The sequence below is a fragment of the Lissotriton vulgaris genome, chromosome 11, assembly GCF_964263255.1.
Source record: "Lissotriton vulgaris chromosome 11, aLisVul1.2, whole genome shotgun sequence".
NCBI classification, from domain to species: domain Eukaryota; kingdom Metazoa; phylum Chordata; class Amphibia; order Caudata; family Salamandridae; genus Lissotriton; species Lissotriton vulgaris.
The window spans coordinates 396,104,987-396,117,691 of record NC_141699.1 but is presented as its reverse complement, the minus strand read 5'-3'; positions in this window follow the sequence as shown (position 1 = coordinate 396,117,691).

Below are 12,705 nucleotides of genomic sequence, written 5' to 3'. Positions count from 1 at the left end.
GGTCGCTCTCCTTCAAAGGACCCTCTATTGATCCAGGCCTCCCCACCCCCTGTGATATGATCAGGCGCACACATCCTAAGACTCGACGGAACACTCAGTTGCGTGATGACCCCCTCCTCTTATCAGCAGGTTGAGGACCTCTATTGTGAAGGTATATGGGGGTGGGATTAACACGAGGATTACGGGGATGTCTTTTCCTTGCCTTACAAAGTTGTGATTGTAATAAAGGAAGGTCACATGCCATAAACCAGTGTATAAGAGGCCAGGCCTCTGAGAGGCTGTTAGAGCACCTCGAGACGATACCTTGTTGTCTGATCTGATGTGTTCTGCTCCGTCGGAATAAACTTTTGTTTCCTGCCTTCTGGTCTCCGGCGCCTGCCTCATTGCTTGGTAAATTTGAATGGTACAAGGGCGGTTAGCGCCGGGCAAATCTTGAGAAAGGTCCTAGCCCTACCTTTTTCTACACCACTGCTATGAGGAAATTTTATCCGCCCAGGATTGCCAACCTTATTTGCTGTTTCCCGTGGAGCCAGCCCTGGGCCTAGCCCTACTTGCAAACAGAAATTACAGGTAAGATAGGCGTTTGGTTGGAGGTAGTATAATGGAGTATTAGGAGAGACGAGAGATTTGATTGACGGTAGTACTACTAAAGTCCTAGGACTATTCAGGAAAACAAACTTACTGTTATGTTAACCCTTTCGATGCTGATGACGAGCTCAGCTCGTCATCACCCACGGGTGTCGTGTGCTGATGACGAGCTGAGCTCGTCATGGTGGCAGCAAAAGTGCAAAATCCAGCACAGGGGGGGAAAACGGCCAGCAGTCATGTGGTTAAACCCCCACCCACCAGACTCAAAAGCAGTAAAAAGCAGGTATGGTCAGATAAAGTTTCAAAAAGTATATTTTTATAGCCCTAACAAAAGAATCTCCCGCAAGACCCTCCCTAACCCCAACGATTGTCCTTCAAAAGTCCCCAAAAATCCCAACTCCCAATTCCCACCCCCCAAAAGTCTCTAAAAAAGGGGCAAGGGACACTATGGCAGGGTGCTGTTGGAATTAGCAGCCAGGGCATCATGCTCCTTGTGGAGGGTGGCAAGTTCGAAGCGGAGGCCCTCCACCACGTTCTTATAGTTATGGACCTCCTGCTCCAGGTAGGACAGTCTGAGGGATAAGCGGCGCCGGTGTGCCTTGCAAATCCTGTGAGGGGCAGCTGCTTTCTTTGCTGCTGGGCGGTGGCGTTTGGCTTTGGTAGCCCGGCTCCGTACCGCTGGAGCACTGCGCTGGCTGGCAGCCCGCACGGAGGAGGATGCAGCTGTCCCAGTGGACGTTGTTGTTGTACCAGACTACGTCTCCTCCTCCTCCAGGGCCACCAGCCGCCGATATTCAGCAACAGTGGCATCCAGCCTCCGTTGCCGGGCCATTCGAGCCAGCTCCTTCCTCCTTGATGGTGTCTTGGATTTGGAAGGAGCAACTACATGAAAAAAGAAAGACATAGTCTGTAACCAATGCTCCTTAAGATTAACACAAAATGATTGAGCAGAAAGTTGTCACAGTACAAGTAGCAAATTGAAAGCACAGTACATAACTATTGAGGACAGTATCTATGTAACCTCCGACTTCTTCATCCTTGCTCTAACATTAGTGGGAGTTTAAGGAACAAATTCTACGAGCACTATGGACTTCTATTACAGTCGACTATGACAGTACACCACTCTTATTCTTCTTCTTCTCTCTTGTTTAGGAAAATTGGTACGTTATCTTATGCAAGCCGGCATAATGCCAGCGCAGTGAACTTGCACCCGAGAAAAACAGACGCACACCATGGTGAGTGAGACAGACTTGCGTTACTGTACCGGTCCAGTACATGCAGGTGGTGAAGCTCTTACTTTTCTATTACGGGTGGCACTGAGAATACTCTGTTAAAAGGGCTACTGCTTAATTAATTTAGCTTTCACCCTACAGTGCAAATGAGTATTAGAAAAGGAAAATGAAGAAGCTAAATTATCTGATTATCTATCACTTCACATGGGATGTATTTGATGACATATGGGATGACTTTAGGTGCTTTGCTTATTATTGAGTGAACAGTGATACCCCCACACATGAATGACGTACTACTACTAAACTAAAGTTATTAAGGGAGGTAGGGAGTGTCCACCGTAATAACCGGATATATGCTGTGCTTGCAGTTGCAATACAAACTACTGCTACTATTCATGGTAGTCTTTGGACAACGTTACAACTTCTTTTCCTTGCCTTTCCTACACTGGAACGGACGTGCGGGTGTGGTGTTACATGCTCTTCAAAGTAACACTTAGTTCATCCAGTGACCGTCTACTCTCTCTAGATACACATATGCTATCTAAGAGTCAGATAGTACCATGAATGATCCAGGCATCCATCCATTCAAAGTATATTGCACACATACAGTTTCTGTCTCACCCACCCAGGCTGTTCTCCTTCCACCCATCCTTGCTTCATCATTCACCCAGCCATGCACCATACCATTTTCTTACCTTCCCAGCCACCTCGGGGACCAAGCAAACACATATCATTCTTCTTTGCCAGTCATCATTACATTTCTTGTGCTTCCACACTTACTTACACCCTTCTTTCGCTTTTCGTTCATCCCATCCATCAAGTTCACCTCAGATCTGATAGGGATTCTTCTCGCCAAAAACTTCACAGCTAAGTCGAAGTACATTTAGAGGAGGCTACTACCTGCTTTTTTTATAATACACCCGTGCAGAAAGCACACTCTGCAGTCTTCAATCTCAATGACTAAGGAATGTATAGCTTACCTCTGCCCGCCACCACCGTGTGAACCCTCACAGGCATGTCCTTGTCCGGCACTTGCACCGCCTCCTCCCCAGAGTTGTCCTCCTCGTCCAATGCCACCACCACCTCCGCGCTGGCCCCGTCTCCAGATGTTCCACCTACAAAGTACATTTAATAATGCTAGAATACACCACTCACTACTATATAATATTTGGTCTAGGAGGAAGAAAGAAATGTGAAAAAAAGTGTACAATTTAATAATTTTTGACTGTGTACTCTAGAGTAAAAATGTCCCTTTTTCCAGGGAAGGCTGTTGTCTTGCTGCACTTTTTGGCACAACTGATGAATGTTTGCTTTTTACTTTTTAACACGCACCACTTTTTCTCCTAACAGACAGAACCTTGACTTCTAAGAACACGAGCAGGATCAAGTTCAAACCAGGTGAGAGCTCGGCTCGACCACAAGAAATGTGTCCAATTAATCGTCAGCACTAAGCACTTTTCCATTTTCAGTTACACGTTCACTTTTATGACAAACTTGAATTTAATAAATGTGTTTACTTTTAATAAAGCTTTTAAACTTAAATAGACTCTGTGGTTTTTGGTCCTCCAGACTAGAGTGGATGAGCTAAAGGTTTTCGAATTTTTGCAAGCATGAATCCGTGCCTCTGCCATCGGTGACTTTGGGAGCTAAATGACTCTGCCACACTATCTAGTCAGTAAGGAGATTGGGGGTTCAACTACAAAGTCTGTTATCACTGAGGTATGTGGAAAGTCTAACAGTTACAGCACCTATTATAATTGATAAGCTAAGCGATGCATTATTTAGTGTCCATAGTTCTGTTTGTGCAGATTTGTCCCTGCAACAGTAGTAGAATGGATTGTCCTCCTATCCAAACCAAAAGTAAAGTAGTATCTTATTCTTTCTTGGTGGTGGTCATTCACCTTTTTATTGTTGGCAATGGTCAAAGCATAAACATTTAGAATACTTGAAAAGACATTATGGACAATCCCAGAGGACTGCACTCAGTGCATAGAGCTATTGCTGACTAGAATGGGAGTCTAATGGAAATTCCAAATGTGCAATCTTAGTTAGCTACACAGACAGACTATTAAGAATAATCTAGTAATACCACACGGAGTCATAGTCGAGGCAGGATAAGAATTTAGATCCTGTCTACAAGAAGATCAAAGACGATTTAGAAAAAATCGAATGAGGAACGCTAGGAAAAAATAAGTACTCTATATTAAAATTAAAACTTACTGGGGCCAGCAAAGGAGCCCTCGACTGCCCGGTCCTGGCCTGCATCGACAACAGCACCCTCCTCCTCCTCCTCCTGTGTCCTCCTCTTGCCCCTGGGGGAAGCTGATGTACAACATGAAAGAAAGAAAAACAGAAAACATGGATTATATTTCTCAACCAAATCAAACATTTCAAAAGAACTAACAAAGTAACAAAATATTTTTGCGAAATAGCAAATAGGGAACGACTCCACGGGATATATTATTGACCAATCTCATGTGGTCGACTACGTCATTACTTTAGTATTGCTTGATTTGCGGACCGTCGAATTGGAAACTACCCTATGTAACTCACTAAACAAAGTACTAAAAAGGTTTGCCTAGGATTGGCAGGCAGCAGTCCGCAGCACGCAAAGTGACAGCCAAAGTCCATCGTGATTGAAGATCAGCGACAACACTAAAGTTTCCTACTACATTCACCAGTCATTAAAATACTCAAACTATTAATCCACCACCACTATTTCTTCTTATGGCCATGTGTACAAAGGAAGGACTGGACTTGAGTCTGTAGGAGCTGATTTAGAAGGCCCTTGCGGCTCTTTTGCTCCATTGTTGCGTGACTTTTGTGACGCAGCGACAGCACAAAAGAGGCGCAATGGTGCGGCGTATATTAACAACGTGACGCATATGGGAGATGCATCACGTTGTAAAGCCCTGCGCCAATAGGGGGCGTTCCGGCGCAAGGGAGGGCGTTCCTGCGCAGGAACGCATCCTAAAAGTGGCTGAGGGAAATCTACAAGATTTCAATCAGTCACTTTGAGGACAATGATGCGTGACTCAAACCCTGCGCCTGCTTGAAGCAGACGTACGGCTTGACGCAGCATTGGGGAGATAGGGCACCCCAGAGCATTGATGGAGCTGCACCATCGTTGCGACGCAACTCCAGCAATGCGCCGCCTTTACGGCACAGATGCGTAACGCTTTGGTGACGTTTTGGGCCCATGGCGCGCCGCATTGTAAATACGGCGCACCATGGGTGATGGTGGCGTGACGCACAATTACTGGCGCATCCCTGCAACTTTGCAGGGATGCGCCGGTAATTAAAAATCTGAACCTTAGTGTGTAGCATTACGCAGTTCTTTCAACTACACTTATACATAATTTCACAGGCCAATGAAATGAACACAAAATCTAAAACAAAAAAGCATAGTAGCAACACTACTGAGAAGAAGGAGAGCAGTGTACCTGAAATGCACAGAAGATTTTGAAATAAAATTTACCTACAATGTAATGAGCAGCATTATTGCTCTTGGTAAAAAACAAAAATTTGCAATATAATAACACAGCAGGAGAAAACATAGTAGTAAAGACATAGCTACTACTACTCACCAAGCCCGGGGATCTCAAGGCCAAGGAGGTCGAGCAGATCTCGCTCACGGGTCAGGACATCCGTCCAGCGGTGGGTGGCCTGGTTGTAGGTGCGCCAGACCCGAGAGTGGTGGTAAATGGCCTGGCACACCTTCTCCCACCACTTCCGGCGCTTCCGGGCCCCGTACCCAGCACTGATCTTGCCGCCTCCCATGATGGTCCTGGGGAGGCGGCGCTGAACATAAAAAACGAGTTGGGCCACCTCCTCCGGGGTAAAGATCTCCCGTGGCATCACTAGCTCCCCCCTCAAACGCCCGCACGGGAGCCGGACACGGGGTGCGGGACCCTTCCCCTTCTCGGGATGCTTCCCGGCTCCCTTCACCATGGTCTGGGCGGAAAGGAATAAAGAAAATAGAATAGGGAAGAGAAGAAAAGAAAAGAGTTTACAAAAGTAGTTTAAAATTAACCAAAATTAGCAGTAAACACAAAAATATAGGGCTAGAAAAATAGAGGGATAGATAATAAGTAAAATAGATAAAAAAAAACTTCAAACAAGCAAAGGATGGCAGAGATTGACAGAGGATACAAAGACCATGCCAAGAACCATAGCAATGAATGAGAAACAAGATGGCCGCGCCCGTTCACGACCGCGCGGGTAAGTTCGCGCGAGATTTTCCTTGCGAACACGCGCGAGACTGTACTGGCAAGCCGCGGACTTTGCGAGATTACACTTCGCGCCCGGAAATGGAAATACGTCAGGCAAACAAGATGGCTGCGCCCTTGAACGACCGCGAGGGTAACTTCGCGCCTTGCGCTACGAGCGGCTCGCAAAAACGCACAAAACCTTGCCAACTAACACGCCGCAAAACAAACAAATTGCATATTCGCACGAATTTGCGGCTTCCGAATCCGATCTCGCGCGTGTTCGCGCCCCGCGAACCCCGCGAAATTGCAGAAAAACGAGTTTTTCAAAACTGAAAGCACTCGGCAGGGGCAAGAGTTCAAAATCATCATTAGTAACAATTCCCGGTAGTGCTTCCTGACTGGGGCCCCTCCAGAATTCAGTTGCTAGTTGCAACAATTGTATGACCCTGCTCTGACCCTCACAGCAGGCTCATACAATAGCTACAAGTAGGCCACAAAGAAGGTCCTGGGGAAAAAAAATGCACTGCAACAGAAAGCAAAATTACAGATAAGGAAGCAGGTGCCAGACTGGAATTTTAAAACAGTGACACATTAATAAACTAACCCCAAATTAATTCATCTCAGTTGAAGCAGGGCTGGTGTGATTGCTTTTCCCCCCCATAATCTACAGTAATGATGAACCAGAGGGTGGCATTGATGTAACAGAGGGTTGCAGTGGGGAAACAGAGGGTGCTGGGAACCTGTGATGATGAACCAGACGTAGAAACAACATAATTTGCGACCGTTGCGCGCCGAAATGTAAGTTCGCAATTGCGAACTGGTACGAAACCCTCGCGAACTGGCAGAAATCCTTGCGAACACAAAAAAAAAAATCCGCAAATTCGCAAGAATTCGCGGATTTTGCGGATTGCGAGTTCGCAAATCCGCAAAATTCGCGAACGCGAGATTCGCAAAATTCGCCCATACTTAGCTGAGACAGAGCAAGGCAATAAAGAGATACAGACTGGCGAGAAAGAGATGGCAGGGAGGTGGAATAGGTTTGAGTTGAAGAGTCAGATGAGGAAACACAGTTGGGAAAGAGACGCCCTGGAGAGAGGAGGGCAGGTGCGATGGGAGCTGATAGATTCGGAAAACAGGTGAGGAAACTGACAGCTAGGAAAGAGGGGCCAGAGAGAGAAGTGATACAGAAAAGTCAGAGAAGAAAAAACAACCTGATGGAGGAGATGGACAGGAGTGGAGAGAAGAACAGGAGGGAGGAGAGTAAGGAGAATAAAGAGGGCAAGTGAGAGGTGTGAGAAATGAGACAGAGCTTGGGAGAGTAGTACGGCAAGATGGGGAAGATATGCGGACAGCACAGAAAGGTGACAAATGAGGAAAGCGGTATACAAGAGAAGAGGTACAGAGCGAGGAAGAAAGATATAGGAGAGATATCAGGGAGAAAAAAGTAAGCATGCTTTATTTCAAACATTTATTCATAATGAGACACAGTATAAAGGGCCTTATGTCGTGGAGGATTTGTATATGTACAAATGGCACAAGAGAGACTTCAAAACATGGAGTACAGCTCTGTGAGTCCAACCTGTGACCATTAAATCTTAAATGATCCACAATCACCTAGATAAAGGCAATGGGTCTCATAGTGCGTTCTTGCAGGAGGCAAATGGGGCTCCACCAGAATGATTTTTGTATCCAAGGGAGGTAAGTCACAACTGACCGAGCCAGCGTTTTCTTCTTCAAAATCTTTGAAAGACTCTTAAGATACAAAAGGGCATATGTACAAAAGCATTTTTGCAGTCGATAAAGTCCAGATTTACAGAATTTCGTGTACGATCGCAAAAATGCTTTTTGATATGTACAAAACACAAATTGAGATTCAGTAACATGCTACTAAATCACAATTTGTATTTAGCAATTCGGTATTTGAAAAGGGCTTGTTTAGGGCATGCCTTCCAAATAGAGAATTGCAATGGTATGTATGAATGTTTTGTAACCAAATTATGGTTGCCAAATATTCGTTTTTTACCAACACCTCAGGGATGGTGGTAACCATTCGCAAAGGTGTGTTTTTGAAAAATGAATAAAGATTATATATTTTTTTAAAAAAATATCTTAAAAAGGGAAGGGGTCTCCAAAGGACCCTTTTCCCTCTGTGAATTTTGAAACAATTCTTTTTTAGGAGCAGGCAGTAGTCCTACCAACCACTACCCACTCTTAAAATCCCAATTGCTGTGGTGTATAGGGAACAATTGACGGGCAATTTCTACTTTAAGAATTGAAGGCAAATACACAATTGTTCTGAGGCGGTGTAGAAGCACGTAACTGGGCAAAACGTGTTGGCTGCTAAAACTAAGACAATCATCTCTTGATTCATCAATTTGTAATCAAATAGCACTTTGCTGTTACTCAAGTTCTTGTCTGAAATTGCCTCTCTATTGTGCTTTTAAAAACTTGTATTTAAACATTTCTTTACGTAAAAAAAAGGTTTGAAATTCACAGAAAAAAAACAAAGATTAAAGCAACTTTATAGTTAGGTGTGATAAAAAGATCTGTTTAATAAAAATCTTTAGAAATTCACTGAAAAAACAAAGGTTAAAGTAACTTTATAGCTAGGTGAATTTGTCTATGACAGCATTAACGATTTGAAATTTAAAAAAACGATAGAAATTCACTAGTTATAGTTATCAGAACTAACTATAACTTGCACCTCCACCATGCACTGCTTTTGACATCACTCAAGACATTCAATGACATGATTTCTGACATCACTCATAACGTCTCACATGACATCATGCTCTTTAAGCAGGTATATCATTAGACCTTTGAAATTAAGAATAATATGAAGCGTCTTTACTGCTATCATATATACAACCCCCATAGGTAAAGCAAGATTGTGTCATTTGTCACATAGAACCTATTCCATACACTTCATGGGTAGCAGAGTTCATGTTGACTATTGTTGGAGGCTGGGCTTCTTTGCAGATGCCTCCCCCCCATTCCTGCCCCTTTTTATACTGATATATGCTGTTTTTTTACTCTGATAGTGCACTGGGACCTGCTAACCAGGCCCCAGTGCCTGTGCTCTTCCCTCTAAAACGTGATGTGTATTGGTACACCCAATCAGCAGTATACTTTGCCCCTAATAAATCCCTAGTATATGGTACCCATGGTACCCAGGCAGGGCAAGGATGGTAAAGGGGTTGCCAGGGTGGCAGCATTATATTGTGCTACCCTGTGTGACCCAAGTAAAAATATGTCTTCAGGTCTACCGTTGCAGCCCTGCACAAGCAGGTTGTCTGCTCAAGAATGACTCTGCACACACCATGTGCTGCAGAGCCACACCACTGCCTTAAAGTAATTAGGTCACTCTCAAGGTTGTCCTCCTAAGCCCAGGAGGTAGAGTGTATTATATTAAAGGTGTGTATATATATGTTTATACATATATATCTCCCTACAGTAACCCTGTAAAGCAAAGTTTTACTGTAAGTGACTGGCGGTCCATAAGGTAACATGGGCTGGCTACCGAGAAAACTCGAGGTAACAAGCTCCATTATAGAACAGCCAAATTGTGTCATGTTTGTTGTCAAAACACAGTGCTTTTCCACTTTCAAAACGATTTTGTGTCAAGGGTGAGCTGTCTTGCACCTAGGTGCCACCCTGAGTGGGTACCCACCTAAGGCTTAGTGCTCCATTGCTGTGGCAGGCTTCCTCTAGCCATTTGCTACCAAGATAAGAGTCGGCCCTCCTGGTGGGATGTGCTAGCACTTCTCCAGGATGAAGACAAAGATATGGGTAGGAAGGAGGTCACATCTCCTCCCTCCCAGGATGGCTAGTGTCTACAGTCATCAAGGTGGTGAGCCTCAAAGGCTTTCACCACCCTTGATGTGTAATTACTTGTCCCCCACTCAAGTACAAAGCCCTTTACGCTCTGTCCCACCTGACAGGTGGGGAAATTAGGTAGTAAGGACAGAGACATACACCTTCAATAGGTTATCCACACCTTTTAGGGTGGGCTAGGAGCTCTGTAGAACCAAGGATGGGTCTGCCATGTTGGAAGACCCTAAATTAGAGGACTATGAGTAATAAGGTGATATACATCAACAGGATGTTGGCATCTCAGGTGCGGGTTAGTCGCAGGGAACATGCCCTAATCACCCCGTAAAGTAGGATTTAAGGGGCTCCCCTGGCACCGGAACCAAAGTTCTGACTTTGAATCTGAGAAGACGCACAGAGAAGATGCCGTCACTAACAACAGGACTTTGGACTCTGCCATAGCGCAAAGAGAGGACACTTAAGTGCTCTGAAGAGACTATACACTTGAATTGTGTGTTCAATGTGTGCCCTTGACAAAAGCTCATTGCTCTCAGCAAGAAGGACTCCAGTGGAAGCCAAAGCATACTGCCCTGGACCGGTGGGACCAGTCCTCTGCAAGCTGTAGGAAAATTGACATGCTACGTGACAAGAATAGCGACCCGCTGGGCCTATCAAAAGTGAGCCCAAAGAGAAGTGGTGTCCTGCAAGCCCAGAGTGGTAGCTAAGCTTTGACCAAGTTGCAAGCTGCTCCTCTACTCCTGTCGACCTCCAGCCACAGAAGCACTACTTTGCCAAAGCCAAGGCTTGGTGATCGCCAGTTGGGTGACTGATCCCTTGAACGACATCTCCAGCCTCAATACCATGGGCCTACCTGCCCGGGCAGGTCCCGAGCTGTGGTGCGGCTCCTCTAGCGTGTCCTCAGGTCGCGAACATAGCAAGCAGCCAGGCCGGGCGGTCCTCCCCCCTTCCGCCATAAATTTATAACTGCTCCCGGAGTCAAAACCACTCCAGGTGGGCCCTCGCTGCGAGCCTCCGCAGCTCATCGCGGGCTTCTCCTCCGATTCTCGGATGAAGCACTAGGCCTGGAAACCTCCCAGGGTCGGTTTTGTGCATGTGGCTGCTTCCTGAAGTCTGGCTCTGGATCCGGGTGACTCTTCTACCCTGTCTGGTGTGTCGGGTAAGATCGGTGCCGTGAAGGGCAGAGCAGGATACTATTGGATGTCGTCGCAGTGGGACGGTGCTCCGAGCAACACGTACCACTCGGCGATCTTGTCGGCCACACCCCTTCTCAAGCTATTGATGTGTTGATATCTTATATACCCTATGTGTTGATATCTTACTTCTATTGATATGTCAATCTATCAATGTCTGATCTGCTGATGTGTTGATGTCTTATACAATGTAATGATCTTATAATGCAAATCCAGATCTGGTAGTTGGGATACGCACTCCTGAAGTGATCTAAATGTGATTGGAAAGTTCTTCTTAGGTGGGTGGTGCCCGTGAGGTTAAACCCTATGTACTTGGGTTAGAGAAGATCTGTGACGCACTGTTCTCTCAAGAAAAGTGTCTCCCCAGAGCACTCGATATCAAATGTTCAATGAAAGTTCAAAAGCGTATAAGTGGTTTCAAGAAATCTTCTTTACTTGTTCATTTTAATTTCATTTCATGATTCTTCTCATGTTATATAAGTTCAACTCATTGGCCCAGTGTGTCAACGATAGTGACGCTGGGAAAGTGCTCTTAAAAACATGCATGTACACAAGGTTGGTACTGACCACGTGTCAGCCTATAGTGTTCACCCTTGCAAATATCACTCTTCCGCGAATTAGCACCGTCCTTACATAACAGGAGTCCCGCGACTCAGATTTGCACTTAGAACGCGGAATACCAGACGAACGTTCACACTCAAACCGGACTCCAACGAGGACACACCGAGAACACACCACTCGGTAAGCCTTTTAACGCTAGCGACATGAATCGAACCTCGACAGATTACTCCGTCACACGCCACTAGATTGACACGCCACCTGACGTTTTTTCCATTTTTTATGTTGCAGATATTTTCTGACACCAGTGCGGCATACAATACGCCAAAACAGGTTTGAATACCATGTTTTTAAGAGCACTTTCCCAGCGTCACTATCGTTGACACGCCTTAGGCACCCCCCAATTTCTCTGCACTTTCTTGTAATATCAATTTACTGTTTATAGAGAACAACTTTCTATTACCCCAAGCGACCTTCTTTTTAACCAGTAATTACCATTCACACTAATTTCCTTCCTCCGTTGCACGTGTAGAAGAGTTGAGAAATGTTTGACACTGTATAACCTGACATGATCATAAATTTAGAAATTTGCTTTTGAAACTGTACTTCATTATCTTTGCAGAATTGCACAGGGCCCCCGAAGAAGGGCTTAGCCCGAAATGCATTGGGCCAATGAGTTGAACTTATATAACATGAGAAGAATCATGAAATGAAATTAAGATTAACAAGTAAAGAAGATTTCTTGAAACCACTTATACGCTTTTGAACTTTTATTGAACATTTGATATCGAGTGCTCTGGGGAGACACTTTTCTTGAGAGAACAGTGCGTCACAGATCTTCTCTAACCCAAGTACAGAGGGTTTAACCTCACGGGCACCACCCACCTAAGAAGAACTTTCCAATCACATTTAGATCACTTCAGGAGTGCGTATCCCAACTACCAGATCTGGATTTGCAATTTATCAAATTTCTGTACTAAAAACAGTGGATACAGCACCCAAATATTAATATGCAATTTGACGATATGACACACTCAACAGATCAAAGAGCTGAAACCTTGGCATTCACTGATGATGATTCAAAAAGAATTTATG